The 16,114-nt window shown below is 38.7% G+C and overlaps 1 protein-coding gene across 1 annotated transcript in view; it reads left to right on the plus strand.

Moving 5' to 3' along the window:
- The window catches only part of GFRA1 (GDNF family receptor alpha 1), a 131,296-nt gene that overhangs the window by 3,369 nt on the left and 111,813 nt on the right, over positions 1 to 16,114 (plus strand). The window lies entirely within an intron of this gene.

Here is a 16,114-nt window from a genome sequence, read left to right on the forward strand (position 1 = left end):
TAGTTGCACAAAAGAAAAGGCTAATTGGTTTTGAAGTGAAAGAATGCTTGGCAGGATGGCAATTTGTATTATTTTTGAGTCATTCTTGACAATAAATGCTAAATTTTCCTGTAGGTGGCAATCTGATTCCCTGCGTTCCCAATTTACAAATCAGTTCCTTTTTGGAAATTTGGTCAGTGCAAGTTACCTCATATTGACATTACAGAAGATCAGAAGATACATCTTTCAAATGTTTGCATAAGGAAATGCTTTATAGTTTCCTACAGTTTTGTAAAAACAGAAAATTCAGAATTAAAGCTTGTCCTCTTTTCTGGAACTGCTGTCTTTTTAAAGAGCTTATTCACAAGTTCCTCCTTTTTATATTTTTTCTTGTTGCTGTGTGGCTGCCTTTCAGAACTTTTTTGTGGTATTTTGAATATGTTGCATGGCTATTAAACAATGATGTTGGTTCTTTATCAGCCTAAGTTGTACTCATGTGGGTGACATTTATTGAAAATGTGTTTTTTTGGGGGCATTCACTGGGATTACAGAATGGAATTTCATTTCTTTTTAGGAGCTTCAGAAGGTCTTTTTTGAGGATGCAGTCTGTACTCTGGATTTTTATTTCTTTAGCTCCATAAAACAAATCAAATGTGCACAGCTCAGTGTGTAAGTTGGACAGTGCTGAAGCTCTACTTAACTGACATGCTATGGATAAGCATTAGGAGATGCTTCTTTAAAAGAAAGGGGGGAAAAAAAGACCAGACAAATTGGCTTGACCAATTTTCAGATGTACTTACACTTCTTAGGACTCAAAGTCCCTTTAAAAGCCAGGGGTACTTAGGTTGTTAAGTATTTAATGGTACAGATTTTCAAAGGCATATAGACACATAAAATGTAGATAACTGCCCATTGGGATTTTCAAAAAGGACTAAGTGATTTAAATAGGCGTTAGATGCCCAGGCAGTTTTGAAAATTTTAAGTGCTTAATGCATCTTTAGGTATATTAATGCCTTTGAAAATCGTCCCTTTAGTCACTTTTCAATATGTGACTTCAGATCCTTATCCCATACATCTTTTGAAAGCATTGATAAATCAGCAAAGATAAATCTCTGAAGAATCTTTATTTCTTTTATTTTTTATTGCTCAAAACTCCAACTTAATAGAAAACCAAGGCAAAATCAGTGCAGAGGAGTTCCAGGCTGTTTCCTTAAAAGTTTATGATCAGCCTGCCTGGGGCCAAATTCTAACATACCTCAGCAGTTTTTTGATGTTCAGAGGAATACCCTATCTGCATTCTGCCTTTCTGTTGTTTTTTTTAGGTTCCCCAATTACTTGCAGAATAATTACCTTAAAAATGTGATTTTCATGCACCTATTCAGAGCAGCAGTGAAGTAAAATCTAGTTGCCAACAGATGATGTCCATTCTACCACGGTTAGGACTCATCCCATGTTTTCAGTGCCCCCCCAGATTGCTGCTCCCTTGGTCAGAAATTTCAAGTTTACAAGGGTGGGAGGCCTAGAATTCGTAGTGAACAACAAACAAAAGTTGTCATCTAGAGGAAAAACATCAGTATTTGAAAGTATTGTCAGCTGAAAGAAAAAGATTAGCAAAAGCATTTTTCTTATTGTCATGGTTACTATTGCATGTTATATTCTTTAAAGCTCCTCAGCCTTAACGGTTTTTTTGCAGAGCTCTGCAAATATAGCAGGACTTGGTAAAATTTGATTAAAACAAACAAAACACAATCCCTGTACAAGTAGTGTTGGCAGGGGTTTCATAACTGGTGTTCTGCTAATGTGGACATTGTGTTTATAGATGTTGCTGCAGTGTTCACTCCCATTAAAGTTAGTTATGTGAAATTAAAATTAGCAATTAACCCTTTCATATCACAAAGCCCATTCTGTGGTCCTATATTACTTGGACTTGCATCAAGTATAATGTCTTTGCCACCTTTTGTATTTATTTGTGTGGTAGTGTAGAAAATCACAATAGTTCTCTTTTGTGGTATGTAAATCACTGGCTCATCATTGGCTGAGATGACTGTTTTGTGTCAGATAAATCTTCTGTAGTAAACATAAGCCTGACCAAATGAAGGACAGTTTTTAAAACCAGTTAAGGTCGATGTAAGTCTATCCTGATAGATGTTCAAAATTGCTTCCCCTATGGAGAGAGGATGCCACATTCTCTTTAATTCAAGCCTCAATATGTGGATTTAGAAGAAAAATCAGGAGTGTATGGCTAAACCTGTTCCTAAGTTTGAGTCTTTGCAGTTGAAAGACTGGGCTGTCTTGTTTTTGGTTTTGGGCATATCTAGGTTTGAAATTTTTTTATAACTGCTATCTCAGATGTGGTGCTTCTGCCTCAAGGGTGTGAATTTCTTCCTGTTAAGCAGCTCTTTAAATTGCTGAAGACTTGCGTGTTAGTTTTGGAGGGTAACAGATTTGGGTTAGTTATTATGATGTAAAGATTTTGCTTAAACAGACATTTTTGCTTGAACCTTTACAACTTTTGAGAGGTGAAAACATTTTAAGGCCATTGACTTCTGTCACAACTACAGTAAATGCAAAATCTGTTGATTGGATTTCAGAATTGAGTTTCACACTACATTAAGGAGAAATGCTTGAATTAGTAACTTCTTAAAGCTGTCTGTGGCTTTTTACTACCTGGAGAACAGTTTGCCTCTTAAATTTGCATTGTAGTTGACATTGAGGTCTGCAACTGTAAGATATGTTATTATTTTGGTATTAGCTAATACAGTATAGTGGTCATCTCGGGTACCTTGTAAGAAAATATCTTGCATAAAAAATGTAGCTGCACATACCTGTAGAAATATTTAACAAAGTAATGTTTCTGAAATGTCTCATTCATCTCGACAGAAAAGGGAGAGCCACTCCATATGAATGAAATGCCTCAAGCCATGTCTGTGAAGTGGTGTAAAATGAATACTCAGTGTTAAAAAGAGTTGGCTATTTAGATCAATGCATTTAAGGTGACAAAATCCTCTCCTCCCATGGATTCACTTCTAAGTTGCCTAGCTGTTCAAACGCAGTGTTTGCTGTTAATCTGGGAAGAACTAGTTGGTTACATGCTGCTAGTTAGGCCTTGTTTCTAGTTGCTAAAGCACAGGACTAGTAGAAATTAATTCTTTTGCCATTATTCTCAGTGTAGTAAACTGTTTTTGCAAAGTTAATTTTGCATCATTAGCAAATCAGAGAAAGAAAATGGGTCGTTTGATTTTATGTCGAAGGGACTGTTCTGGTTCTTCTGTTCTCATGAGAGGCTGCCTGATCTAAAATCTCTGGGAATCTTTTGTTGTAGAAGGTATATAGAAGCTTCTATTTAGAAAAGGGTGTATTTTATATTTATTATAGTAAACTTGTAAATTAAAACCAAGAACTCAGTAGACAGCACAGCATGTCGGGCTTCTTGCTGGAGTGTATCATTCCATGTTAGAACTCAGCACCTGAATTAACCAGGTTTGATTTGCCCACTGAATAAGCTGTAAGTGCAAACAGAAACAGCTATGGTCAGTAAGGTGGCTTTTTATTGTGTGTGAAAAGTTGAGAGTAAAAAGCCAGCAGTGCTGGAATCTCAGGAGTGAATGTGTGTGTGCTGGTGGCTGTTAGTTACACTCTTTCCGTGGGATGCATGAGGATGGCCCTGGGTCTCCCTCTAGAATCTCTCCCTTGCTCAGAAGGAGAATCGGTTGATCAATAGTTTGCCTAACTTCCTTTGAGTTTTTCAAAGTCTTTTAGGCATTTTGCATAATTTATTCACAAATTGCTAAGTTGATTGTGGGGAAAGAATGAATCCAGTGTGCAAAATACCTTCTTGAGGATGGGACAGACTTTTATAAGGGAATAATTCCCTCTCCCCAGCATAAAACCTGCTCTGAGTATTGATGGCACCTATTTGCCCCCTCCCCATTATATTTTTCTTCTCAAGGATGGGGTAGAGACATCACTGACAATGAACTGCTGGTGTTTCCTTGGAAGAGTTGCCATCAGCAAAGGTGGGGGAGGAAGGTTGGAGTTTTCCAATCTGAATTCCCACAATGCAGAGAAACAGAGCTTCCTTGTCTTTGTGCTTCTCCTGTACCTTCTCCTCCTGCTATTCTGTTGAATTAGAACAAGCTGTGTCACAGTGAATTAATATCCCCAAAACTTTCATTACTCCCAAAATTCTTTTATTCAAGAATGGAGGGTTTCCCTATTCATTTTTGTAATTCTTGACCTGATGTAAGAGCTGTGTTCTGGGTAACAAGTCCCTGACACTTTAATTATTATTTACTTCTTTTTTTTCCTACCTGATAAATGAGTTTTCATTTGTAGAATCCATATATGGCCTTTTTTAGATTGTTTATCAAAAAGATAAGTTAGAATCTCTGTCCTGGCCAAGAGATGCACTGCTTTTTCCTTTTGGGGTTTGTGCCATGTGAATTAGTGGCTTCTCCCATGAATTAATACTGTATGACATCTCCAATTCCTGTTGCCTGAGGCCTTTAATCCTCTTTCTGTTCCTAAGTCTGCATGTATTTCAAATGCCACATATTTTTCTAATTTAACACTATGTTTTTTTATGAAACTTCTGTAAGATTATATGAGATGCCACTTTCCTACAAAGGCAGTTTTAAAATATTTTTAATTAAAAAAATATGAAAAATGTTGATTTCTGTTGATGCTCTGCAATGCTTTTATTAGCTCTTACCCCCTATATCATTGCTGCTTAGTTAAAAAGTTGAGGTACCTCATGTTAGTTACCTTGTGCATGCACCCGAGTTCATAAACAATAAACCAGATCTTATTAGGCTAATAGGAATCTTGCAATCTGATTCTGTTCCCACTGAAGAAGGCATAACATATCAAAATATTATTTCATTATGATGTGTTCTGTTTCCCGTTGTATTTTTTTTGGCTTAGTTCTGGTTTTCTGATGTGAGGTCGAGCCCTTTGATAACAGAAAAATAAAAACTTCTTATATTTAGTCTAAATTAGATTGTCACGCACACAACTGTGTTTTTCTTTATGAGATAATATGTTAAAATAATAGCCCTTGAACCAATATTTAATACTGGTTTTACAGAAATCCAGTCTAAGTCTGTTTTGCCCCAGTGAGAATTTGTGTCCTGTTACAAGACAAACAGACAGACCAGGCACCTATTTCAGCTGCATTTAACAAAATAAAAATAGTTTGACAAAAATAAATCTAAGCATGTACAATGCTTGTGTTCTTTGACATTTCTGAGTGCAGATTTTCTTTGCAGAGGCAACTAGGCTGGGTTCCAGGCAGATAACAAGTTATCGAGGGTGCATAGATACCAGTTCCTGATTTCCACTTCTGCATTTTTATAATCAGATTGGACTTCACACAAAAGAAAATCACTTTGGTGACTGTTGGCTTGCAGGAGCTCTTTGAATATCCTGTTTTCTGCATTTCTTGAAGCTAGATCTGATTATGAGAGGGGAATTAAGTACCTTGCTGAAGTAACTGATTGACTGGCCTAAAAAGGCAGTGCCTCCGCTCTTTTACCTTCAGCAGGCCTTGAAAATAGGAATATGTAAATACTCTGTTTAGTCCATGTTGCTTTCCTTGGTAAGATTATTGGAACCTTTTTGCTAATTTCTTTGAAGAGCTGTAAAACAGAAGATAAGGTCTTTGTTCCGCAAGTATTCAAAATGCACAGCTTTGAGCAAGGGTATTGTTTCTGCTTGTCCTGTTAGTCTAGACAGGCTTTGTCAGCCTGTTTCAACATGGGACACAAGATGAAATCCATTCTGTGGAAGGAGGAAGTACCTGACTGAACACAAAGCATTTATGTATGAATATTCAGCCTCTCCTTTAATGCCAAGAGTAGTAAGAGAGAAGAATACTTAGAAGTCTTGAAGGAAACTCAGTGTTGGGCAGTATTTTCCTGAGGCCTCAAAGGGAAGTGTTGGGATATATATGCAGGTTGCACAAGCATGGCCATTTGGTAATAAAGTACCTACCTTAATATGGAATATAATGTATGCAGGGAACCACATCTTTTCTAGAGTAACATCCTTGGAGAATGGAACTGCCATCCCTTAACCTGTGTCTTTGCAGGAAAGCCTCAGTCATGGTGTGGTGGGTCAGATGTTAAATGCACATATATGTATGTCGCTGCAGGCCCCCAGCTGGGTAATAATTAGCATTGACTCCATGATTGCAGAAGGCTGATTAATTGCTTTATTCTCTCATCCTATACTATATCATATTATACTTACTAAGAAACTCAGTAACCCTTTACAGCCCCTCTGATACAGCTTTGACCTAATTGGTCAATTCATCCAAACACCATCCACTGTTCAATTAAGAAATCACCCTTTGGTAAACAAATGTCCATGACACATTCCACACGTGCACAACAACCAGTGCAGCAAGTGGAGATAAGAATTGTTTCTCATTCTTTCCTCTGATCTTCTCACAGCCTTCCCCTGGGAAAGTCTGTGCCTGCTCTCTGTGGCCAGAGAGCTGCTGCCACATACGTGTATACATTTTTGGGCAGCAAACTGTGTATTCTTGCTTCCCATTACAGGACAGCTTTATGGTTCACTTTAGTGGCACCTGAGTTTCTCTGAAAGAGGAGCAAAGGACAGAGGAACTGCCAGTGGTGTTGGTGGGATTACGAGATCAGGCGACTGAGGAGGGAAGCAGAATCAGGTTATCTGTTGAGAGAGGCAGCACCACTCCAGGAGTGCAGTGAGCAGGAGCAGGCGTGGGCTGTTGGGCACCTCAGACACACAGAGCTGGCTGGGTTCCCTGTTCTGTCTGGTGTCTGCAGACTGCTGTGTCTCAGGAGTGAGGGGAGGGACGCACTGAGCCTGCTGATGGAGCAGCTGGAGGTGGGACATGGTGAGAGTGAGCAGAAGCTGCTTGGTTCATGTGGTGACCACACTGTTGTCACTGGTTCAGTGATAAAGCAAGGACTGCATTGAGCAGGCGGATTTCTATGGCAGCCTTCCTTGCAGGGCTTCCAAAATGCCTTGTGTGGAAGCAGTTTTCCCTAGTGAAACCAAAAGAACAGCATCCTGCAGCTTTCTGTCTCTTGATGGCACAGCAAGGTGCAGTTTATGGCAGGTGTTCTACACACTGGCTCTTTACATTTGAAGATATTTTTAAACTTTTTTTTTAATAACCCTATTTGTATTGGATTCTCAGGGATATCTTTGACAGTCTTGGAGAAGCCAGTGCTTTCTGTCAGGAGTTGACAGTATGTTAAAAATGCTAAGAGTAAAATGCTTGTAAGAATAAAATGTGTGTGATGAAATAACGACTTCTGGATTGCAAGGCAGATACTTATTTATGATAAAGATCTAACATTTCTTATTTTAAGATGCACATTATATTGTTTTAACCTTGGAATGTGTTTACAGCTTTGATCTTTAGAAATGTGATTGGTTTTGTTCATGAAATGTAATTCTATAATTTATGTTATTTTTTGGTAGTATTTTTATATTCTTGCATTTTCCGTGGATGAAAGTAATGCAGCAATAATGCTGTCAGTATAGTTACAGCATTACCACAATTAAGTTATTTTTGGAACAGTTCTTTAGTTACTATGATGCTTTGACAATTTTTCCAAGTGTCAGGCTATTGTCCTGTACAATCTGCACTCAGCTTGAAACTTAACATAAGAGAGGCACGACACAAAGTGTAATGGCATAGAGATAGCTCTTGCTGCATAGAAATTTGCAGAAATGATGGGTTGTAAAGAGACTTGAAGGTATCAAACAATTTGAGTAGAAACCCATAAATAAAGATGAATTTCTGCATTCAGTGGTTATATGATTTTATCACTTTCTGATGTCCATAAAATGCATCTTCCCATTAGCTCATGTCATGCAGCTGATGAGGTTCAGAAGCATTAAAAACTTCCGTGCTCTTCCTTTTAAATTCTGCACCCTAAATTCAGTACTAAAGCTCAGTTCAGCAAAGCCAGAAGTGGCTGTTTCCTTGTTCCTCCTCCACTGGAGACAGCACAAGGATTCTTCCTGCTCCTCAGTCCCACAGCGTCCATCCCACTGCAGGTGTGTTTTGGGTTTAGGCCTGGCAGTCAGGCTCATGTTAAGCACTGCTGCTCCCCTGAGCTGAGAACCCCAGCTCATTCCTGCCTTGGAATGTACCTTGGAATGCCATGGATGTACCTTTTCCATGTCCTGCCTTCCCTTCTTGGATTGTCGACTTTGGTCTCTCTTTGTGCAGCTCCCCTGGAGCCCCTGCAGCTGGAGGGGATTTGGTGTGGGTTTCTGTCTCTGTTACTGCAGCATGGAGTGGCTCTGCTTTCCACTTCGCTGCTCCTCTGAAATCTGGCTGCACTTTTTCCCATTCCTTTTGTGACATGCTTGTCACAAAACAAGGATGTTCCTCTGTCCCTTCCCTGGTCCTCAGTTCTGTCTCCCATCTGTGCTCTGCAGGGCAGCAGGTGCTGCTGCTGGCTGGGTGTTGCACCTGAGCTGAAGGACTCTGGGTCCCCACTCCCTCTTCAATGGCTCAGAGCCAGAGGCACGTGTGCCTTGTCAGGTCTACTCAGATCTAAAACTGTGGTTTTTCATAAAATTTGTAGGAACTTCATATTCATTCCTCTGTCAGATTTGTTCAAGTAAGAAATCACTGGGAGCTGCAAAGTGTAGAGAAGATAGAGACTGATGCTTAATTTACTTAGATTTCCTTGAAAAATTATGATTAAAAAAAGTAAGTACAGCTCCTGTCATATCCCTAAGCATTAGACTGTGACATACCTCATCTTATTCTGGTCTCATAAAACATCTAGTGTGTCATGCAAGTGATATAAATAAACACGCAGTGGTCTTGAAACATACAGGCAATTAAGAACAGTTGATGGCTGGCAGTTGTGTGAGATAATTGAGCATCTCAGGATTCCCATTCAGAGAATGGGAAATAACTCATTGTTTAGGTTAGTTGGCATGCAGATTATTTATTCAGATTTAGAAATGAAACAGGAAAGAAAGGAGCTGTCCAAAAGCTGTTCTATATGAACACATGTATTGCATTTGACTATTTGGATGATACCACATTGTGTTTACAAATGACACTGCACTTTGTAGAGTCATCTTCTTTTCCAGATGGAATATTTTTAGGATTAATGATTAAGTTTTGCTGATGTTTGTTGTCATAAGGCCATAAACAAAGTTAAGTAAGACAACACTAGCATTTGGTAGGAGTTCCAAAGAATTCTTGCCTCTTGTGAATAGAGTGGAATGTATTCTCCACAGCAGTGGCTTTGCATTAATGAATATTTAAGCAGCAGATTAAAATTTCTGTATTAAAAAATAGGTTAGGATTATATAATAACACAAGTCTGGGATATTAATAACAGTAAAGATGATTTTATTGAGCAGATTAGGTACAATTAAATCTCAACTACAGAATATTTAAATACAATACCAGATCAAAACTCAGTCCCTGCAGCTTTACTTGCTTTCCTTCACACCTACAGGATCAGTACCTGACAGCAAAGTAAATTATAATTTTTATTGTTGTTCATTTTCTATTGCCACGGGAATGTACATCATGTTATCCATTAGGCCCCAGACAGACATGTCTTTTCTCCACATACACAGTTATGAAACAAGACATGATTGAAGACAGCGAGGTGTCGGCTGTATTTGAAATTCTATTAGAAATTGATGAATTTGCTTGTCAGATTTCTTTAAAGGATTGCATGGGTAAGAACTGCCTATAGTGTTCTCATAAAAAAAAGTCATGAAAATTACAGCTTTAAAATCAACCCATATAGACTGAGAAATGGTGTCAGTTCTTTCTCTTGTAATCTATTACTTAATTTTAGTCTCCTAAACAGTGAAATAGAGACACAAAACTTGCAGTGGTTGATAACACTCATGAACTGATGAAGTAAACTGATTTGATCCTCTGAGAGGTCAAACTGTGTGTGTTTCTAAGCAAACATTCCCCAAGGCTGCTGATGTGTGAGATGTCTCTTCCCCTTGCCAAACATCCCACCTTTGCAACAGAAAATTAAAGAAGACTTGCAAAGAAATGTGGTGTGTTAGTGTATAAATCTTGTCTATAAATTGCTGTGAGAATTGTTGAACACAGGGTTTGGTGATGTGTTTGGGTGCTTTTTTTTTTAATTTTTGCACATTTTCAAAAGACCTAGACAGCTCTTTTTGAGTTGGGTAGAAAGTAAATGTTTTAACTCTAGCTGTGTTAATATTTGGGGAGAAAGGCATACAGTGTTTTCAAATTTGGTAAATAAAGAACTATTCAAATCTGACTTGGGGCTGCATTTAGTTTTTTAATACATTTCTGCTGTATAGCTGAAAATACCTTATCTGCATGCCCTTGACCTTTCTCTGAGAGCTGTGGGAAGATTCAAAAGCATAAATGAGAATAAATTTAGTATTTTCCTATTTGAAGAAGAATGGTACCACATGCCTTAGCTCTCTGCAGACTGGGGCTATCAGTCCTACATGGCCAGTCTGGCAGAGCAGAGCAGGGAGCCCTGGAAAAGGACAGTAGTTCATTTTTCATTTCCTGCTCAGTCCTTCTCTTCCTTGCAGGAGGTGCCAGTTACAAAAATGATTTCTGTAGCTCAGTTGTCTGTCCCTGAACGCTGCCCTTTCTCCCCAGCTTGTTGTGTGTAGTTCCCCATGCAGCTGTGGAAGTCCTCTCAGTCATTTCCCTCCTGGGCTGTGCTTGAAGTGGTGACTCAGAGGTGAGCTTGTCAATATATTAAAGACATCACTGCGAGTAACTGTGATGCTTGAGCTTTATGTTTTTATTTACTTATTAAAAATGTGTTGGCATTTGGGTATCCCAGATGTCACAGGGATATTTCTGAAAGCAGGTGGCTTGTTGTGACACCACTGCAGGCAGGCACTCTGCACTGCTCTTACCTGCTTTAAATCCCTCACTTAGCAGGGCAGAGAATGGGTGGACTTGTGGAGCTGTCATTTTTAGGGCTTGGGTACTGCATTGCTGGGCAGTAATTACACAGTCTGATAGTAGCTTTCATTTATGCTAATTGCAAGTAAGTTTATAAACCCCTCAGGTTATTAAAAAGAGATTTATCTCCTTCCTGCTGCATTAAGTCAGGGATTTAAATGTTGCAAACTTTTGGTCCTGCCTTAAAGAGGAAAATGTCACCATAAGAATCTTCCCAATATCAACACTTTGTCAGGCTAAGAAGACAAGAAACCTTATTCTGTTTTGCCTTTCAAAGTTGTGTTTGTAGCATTGCAACTGTATATACTGATGTTAATAATTATTTTTAGTTAACTTAGTGTTTTAAATACGTATTTAATCCTACATAGACATAATAAAATCAAAATCATGCTTAAAAGGTAATCAATAAATGACTGTAGCCTGGACACTAACAGGAGGCAGGAGTAATTGATCTCGAATGGCAGTGTTATCTCCAGAGCTGTTTCTAGTAAGATCTTCAGAAAAAAAAGTCATTGGTTTCTGTAATGCAGGCAGTGTGCAATATCTAGTGTAGACTGTGAGGAGAAATGTAATTTACAAGTTGCAGAATGAATTACTCTGTTGTGAAAAGAATAATACAGAGCCAACAGTTAGCTCCCCTTGAGCAGTGATGCCTGCTAATTGAAGGACTGCATTGTAAGAGTCAATATTCAGGCTTGTAGTATACTCAAAGTGTCTAGTTCCTGTCTTCAGCCAGCCTGAGAAATACAATAAGTAATTCTGGACCTGGATTGTGGTAAGAAGAGCTGCTGCCCACTGCAGCTGTCAGAATGGGAGATGTGCAAAGTGCTTGTAACAGATAGATGGCTCCTCTGTCTCCTGAGCAGGTTGTTCTTCTTCTGTGGAAAAGTGTTGCCAATAGATGAGGGTGACAATTCATAATGTTCCTAAGCACAAATGCTCCATGTTGAACAAGATGAGACTGTCAAGGAGCATGTCAGAGAGAATGAAGGTTTAGCACTTATCCTTCCTCATGCCTTTCAGAATTTTAAAGGTATTTCTAATATTTGAAAAGTGTTCAAACTCGGAAAATGTTGTTACTTCAGAGTATTACTTTACAAATCAGCTTTTCCCCAGATTGTAGCTGAGTGCAGTGGTCTAATTCAGGGTAATGACTTTCTGTTGTGTGAAATGATCCAACAGCAGCAAAGTATTTTAATAAAATTCTAGAAATTACTGTGCATATTTGGAATGATTTATTATACTACAACAGGAAAGCTAGAAAGGGTTTTTTTAATGGTGTTAATTTCTTAGATGTGTATTATTAAGGTGCAATAAATGTATTATTTTGTTGATTTTTAAAGAGTGGTAAAAGTATTAAAATACATTTCTAAATCACTCTACAACTACTTCTAGAGACAAGGTTTTGGCTAGCTGCCCAAAGTGCTGTACAGTGGGTATTTGGGAGGAAGAAAAGGTTTCTTTGAGGTATTTTTACCGCTGGGGGACTCCTGCTGTTCACATTTCTTCTGTATGGTTTGAAGCATCCCCAAAGCTTCAACCATTTCATTTGTTTGAAATGATTTGAGTTCACCTGACAGGTGGGGGGGGGGGGGGGAGTGTGCTGCTATTTGCTGTGGAAGATCATGTTCATTTTAATTGTCAAAGGAAGTGTTTATCCATTTCACATTATAACACCCAGGTTGTTTCTCTTTGCATCCAGCACCAGCATGAGAAGCTGTGAGGTTTGCAGAGAATGTGGCTGAGTTCATTCTCTTGATGGTTTTATCCTTAGTTGTTTTAAGACTTGAGTGAATACGTGCTGACAAGACTCCAGCTTTTTCTCATATTAAATGTAAAAGCAGAGCTAATGTATATTTGGCAGACACAAGAACTTAGAGGTCAGGAGAGTTAAAGCTTTAGCTTTTTCTCTCCTGTACAGTTCCTTTCTAACACTGGCTTGAAATTGAATTCAAACACTACTTTTCCAGGATGTGGTATCACAGAATCTGCTGAGTTGGAAGGGACCCACAGGGATCATTGAGTCCAACTCCTGACCCTGCACAGGACAAGCCCAAGAATCCCACCATGTGCCCAGGAGTGTTGTCCAAATAATTCTTGCTCTGTCAGGGTTGGTGCTGTGACCACTGTCCTGGGGAGCTTGTTCCGGTGCCCAACCACCCTCTGGGCAAGAACCTTTCTCCAATTCCCGACCTAAATCTCCCCTGACACAACTTCAGGCCATTCCCATGAACCAATGATCCTGATTTTAGCTCAGTTGGTCAGAGCATGGTGTTAACAACTCCAAAGGTTCTGGGTTTGATCTCTGTGTGGGCCATTCACTTAAGGATCAGACTTGATGCTCTGGGTCCCTTTCAACTCAGAATACTTATTCTGTGAAATGCTGTACCAGTGACTAAGATCACCTTTACTGATGTGGTTAAAACCTGACTAATGTGTGCATGACAGGAAAGTTAAGGTAGAAACACATCTTGAATTCTGGGCCTTGCTGACTGGAAAGTTTCTTTTCATAAATCATTCAACAGCAGGTTTACTGAAAGAAAGGTTAGGAGGCTCATTTGTGTAAACTTCCACACATTTCCCCAGAAATAGCTCTTTTCCACTGGAAAAAATGCAGTTATCCTAATTTCCTGGCTGTACTCTGGGTTGGTTGTTCTGGGAGACTGTGTTTAATTCCTGTTAGGAGTTTTCAAAACCTTCATTGGTGGCAGTTTGTACTGTACAGGAGATGTGTGAGCATTTCTGTTCACAGAGCTGGCCAGCAGTGTGCAATCTGTGGAGAGCCAAACCCTTCTGTTTGTAATTCAACGTGGTGCCCTTAAACCATAGGATTTTAGGTCAGCACATGTTTAAAGGCACTACCATCATAAGGCCAAATATTCTCAAAGCAGAGTGTTGCTCTTTTAACCCCTATCACAGTTTATTTCCTGCTCCCAATTCTTCTGTCTTTATCTGTTGCCTCACAGTGGAATCAGCTCAAGGACATGAGTTGGTAAGAAACAAGGATGCACAAATCCCATCTCACATCTGGCATTCAGAGGCCATTTATTTTATTAGAGTTAATAAAGTGAATTGTACTTCAGATAGACAACCATGCCACAGTTTTATTTAATAAAACAAACATGGAAGAACCAAGTTGGATTTGCTTCATAAGGAAAATCTGTCTTTTGCTGTTTAGAGGATGTATCCTGTGATGACTGTCATACAGCATTAATTTTTATGCTGTACTTAGAATTTAAATACCTGCATTTTTGGCAGTTTCTTTTCTGCATTGGTGACAAGTAGATGTTGAATAATGAATTGAAATACAATTTTAGAGAAGTAACATCTGGAATGAGGCAGACAAGTAGAAGGGAAGACGACAGCATCTTGTGTGTGAATAAAACTAAAATGTGTCAAACTCTGAACTGGAGAGCTTCAGGTAGTATAAAATGCATCTTTAAACAGAAAATCCTCTGTTTGTTTTCACTCTCCTTTCATGTGTATCAAAAAGCTACTCCACTGAGTACCAGAACTTGAAAGCTGGCAACATATTCCTGGAGGAGGATGTGTAGTGCCTCTGTTTGGTGTTGGCTAGAAGGAAATGACCACTTTGCTCTCTCACCTGGCAGAATTCCACAAACTCTGGTATTATGTTACATTCTTATACAATCACTCCTGATGTGTAATGGAATATAAATGTTTTTCTGTTTGTTGTTTTCACTTGTTAACAGTTGCCTGCTAATGGGAATCTTGGAGATACATTAAGGAGAATTCAAGTTATACCAACATCAGTCAAATTGTAGCAGCTATTTTGCAAGCTAAATCATGGTTCTTAAGGATACTTGGCAGAGGGAGAAAAGTGATGTTTGCATGTTAAAACCTGCTTATTTCATCAGGTCACATTGTTATTTGAAGAATGTATTTTGTAGTAATTAAGTAGTGTGCTAATTACTTCTTTTAATTACAGATTATATTTTATTTGTGAGGATAGCATCAGCCACTGTGAAATTGGCTCCTCATTGTTTTTCTATTCATGTATGGTGGAACACTGGAGCAAAATACATTTTGTATTATTTTGCTGCTTCATCTGGAAAGAATTTGTTTTAAGCTGGAGAACCCATATTCATAACATTAAATTATGACAAATATGTGTTATAGTTAACTGGAGCAGTGTTTTCTCTTGCTTTTAGGCACAGGATACCATTTACATTCTATTGTCAGGGTCTCATTATGAGCACTGTAGGCCCTCTGCTACCATTGAGTCTCCAGTTGTTTCCCATCAGAGCTGAATCAAAATCAGCTTCACTGGATCAGATTTTTAGTCCCTCCTTGGGCAAAATTTTTGCTAGGATCACATGGAGCTTTCCCAAGCAAACTGCAGGATATAACCACTCTGAACAATGATGTAGCTTTGTGTATTCTAGGTTGAAAACAGCTTGTCTGTGTGACCTTGAGATGTTTTGATTAATTGCATATTTCGGAATTCTGTATGTGTGTTGTGCCTGCTTTTTTCACACATAAAAAGGGACACAGCTATTACCTTCTCTCTTAAGTTATGTGAGGAAAGAGGATTTTTTTTGCCTTCTGTGATATATATCTAAGCTTTGTAACATTTTAAAAAATACTTTTTCAGCCTTTGGTTTAAATCCAAATGTTATTTTTCATTACTCATGAAAAATGTGGATTAAAAGCTCTCAAGAGTTTTTATATAGGCGTTTATGCAGTAGTCTGATGTCTCTGACAGATAATCTCAGGAGATACCTTCCACAAAACAGGACTTGTTCTTGATAATTATTCTCACATTATGACTGCTGCTTCTTTGCTTTGAGCAACCTGATAAGGAGACTACATCATGCAGAGGCAAGAAAATTCCTTCCAAGTAGAGGAGATTCTCCATGTGGGCAGCTCTTGAACTTAAAAGCTCTGTAGTTATTTACAATGTGTAGGATGCTCCATGCTCTCCCTTACCCTGATAAAAGCTCATCTGATAGTAACACGTGTGCTCAACACTTCATGGTCTGTCTCGTATTGGTCAAATCTCAAAGACCCTTTTAGACACAAGACAGGTTTTAATGGAGCACTTTAGTGTGTTTGTGATGCTTATCATGCATCTTGTGTGCATTTTAAACACAGCTGTATTCATCGTCTGACTCTTAAAATTGGTATTCATTTCAGGAGAGCAAGCAAGCTTTAGACAGTTAT

This window comes from Vidua macroura, chromosome 8 (genome assembly GCF_024509145.1).
Source record: "Vidua macroura isolate BioBank_ID:100142 chromosome 8, ASM2450914v1, whole genome shotgun sequence".
Taxonomy (NCBI): Eukaryota; Metazoa; Chordata; class Aves; order Passeriformes; family Viduidae; genus Vidua; species Vidua macroura.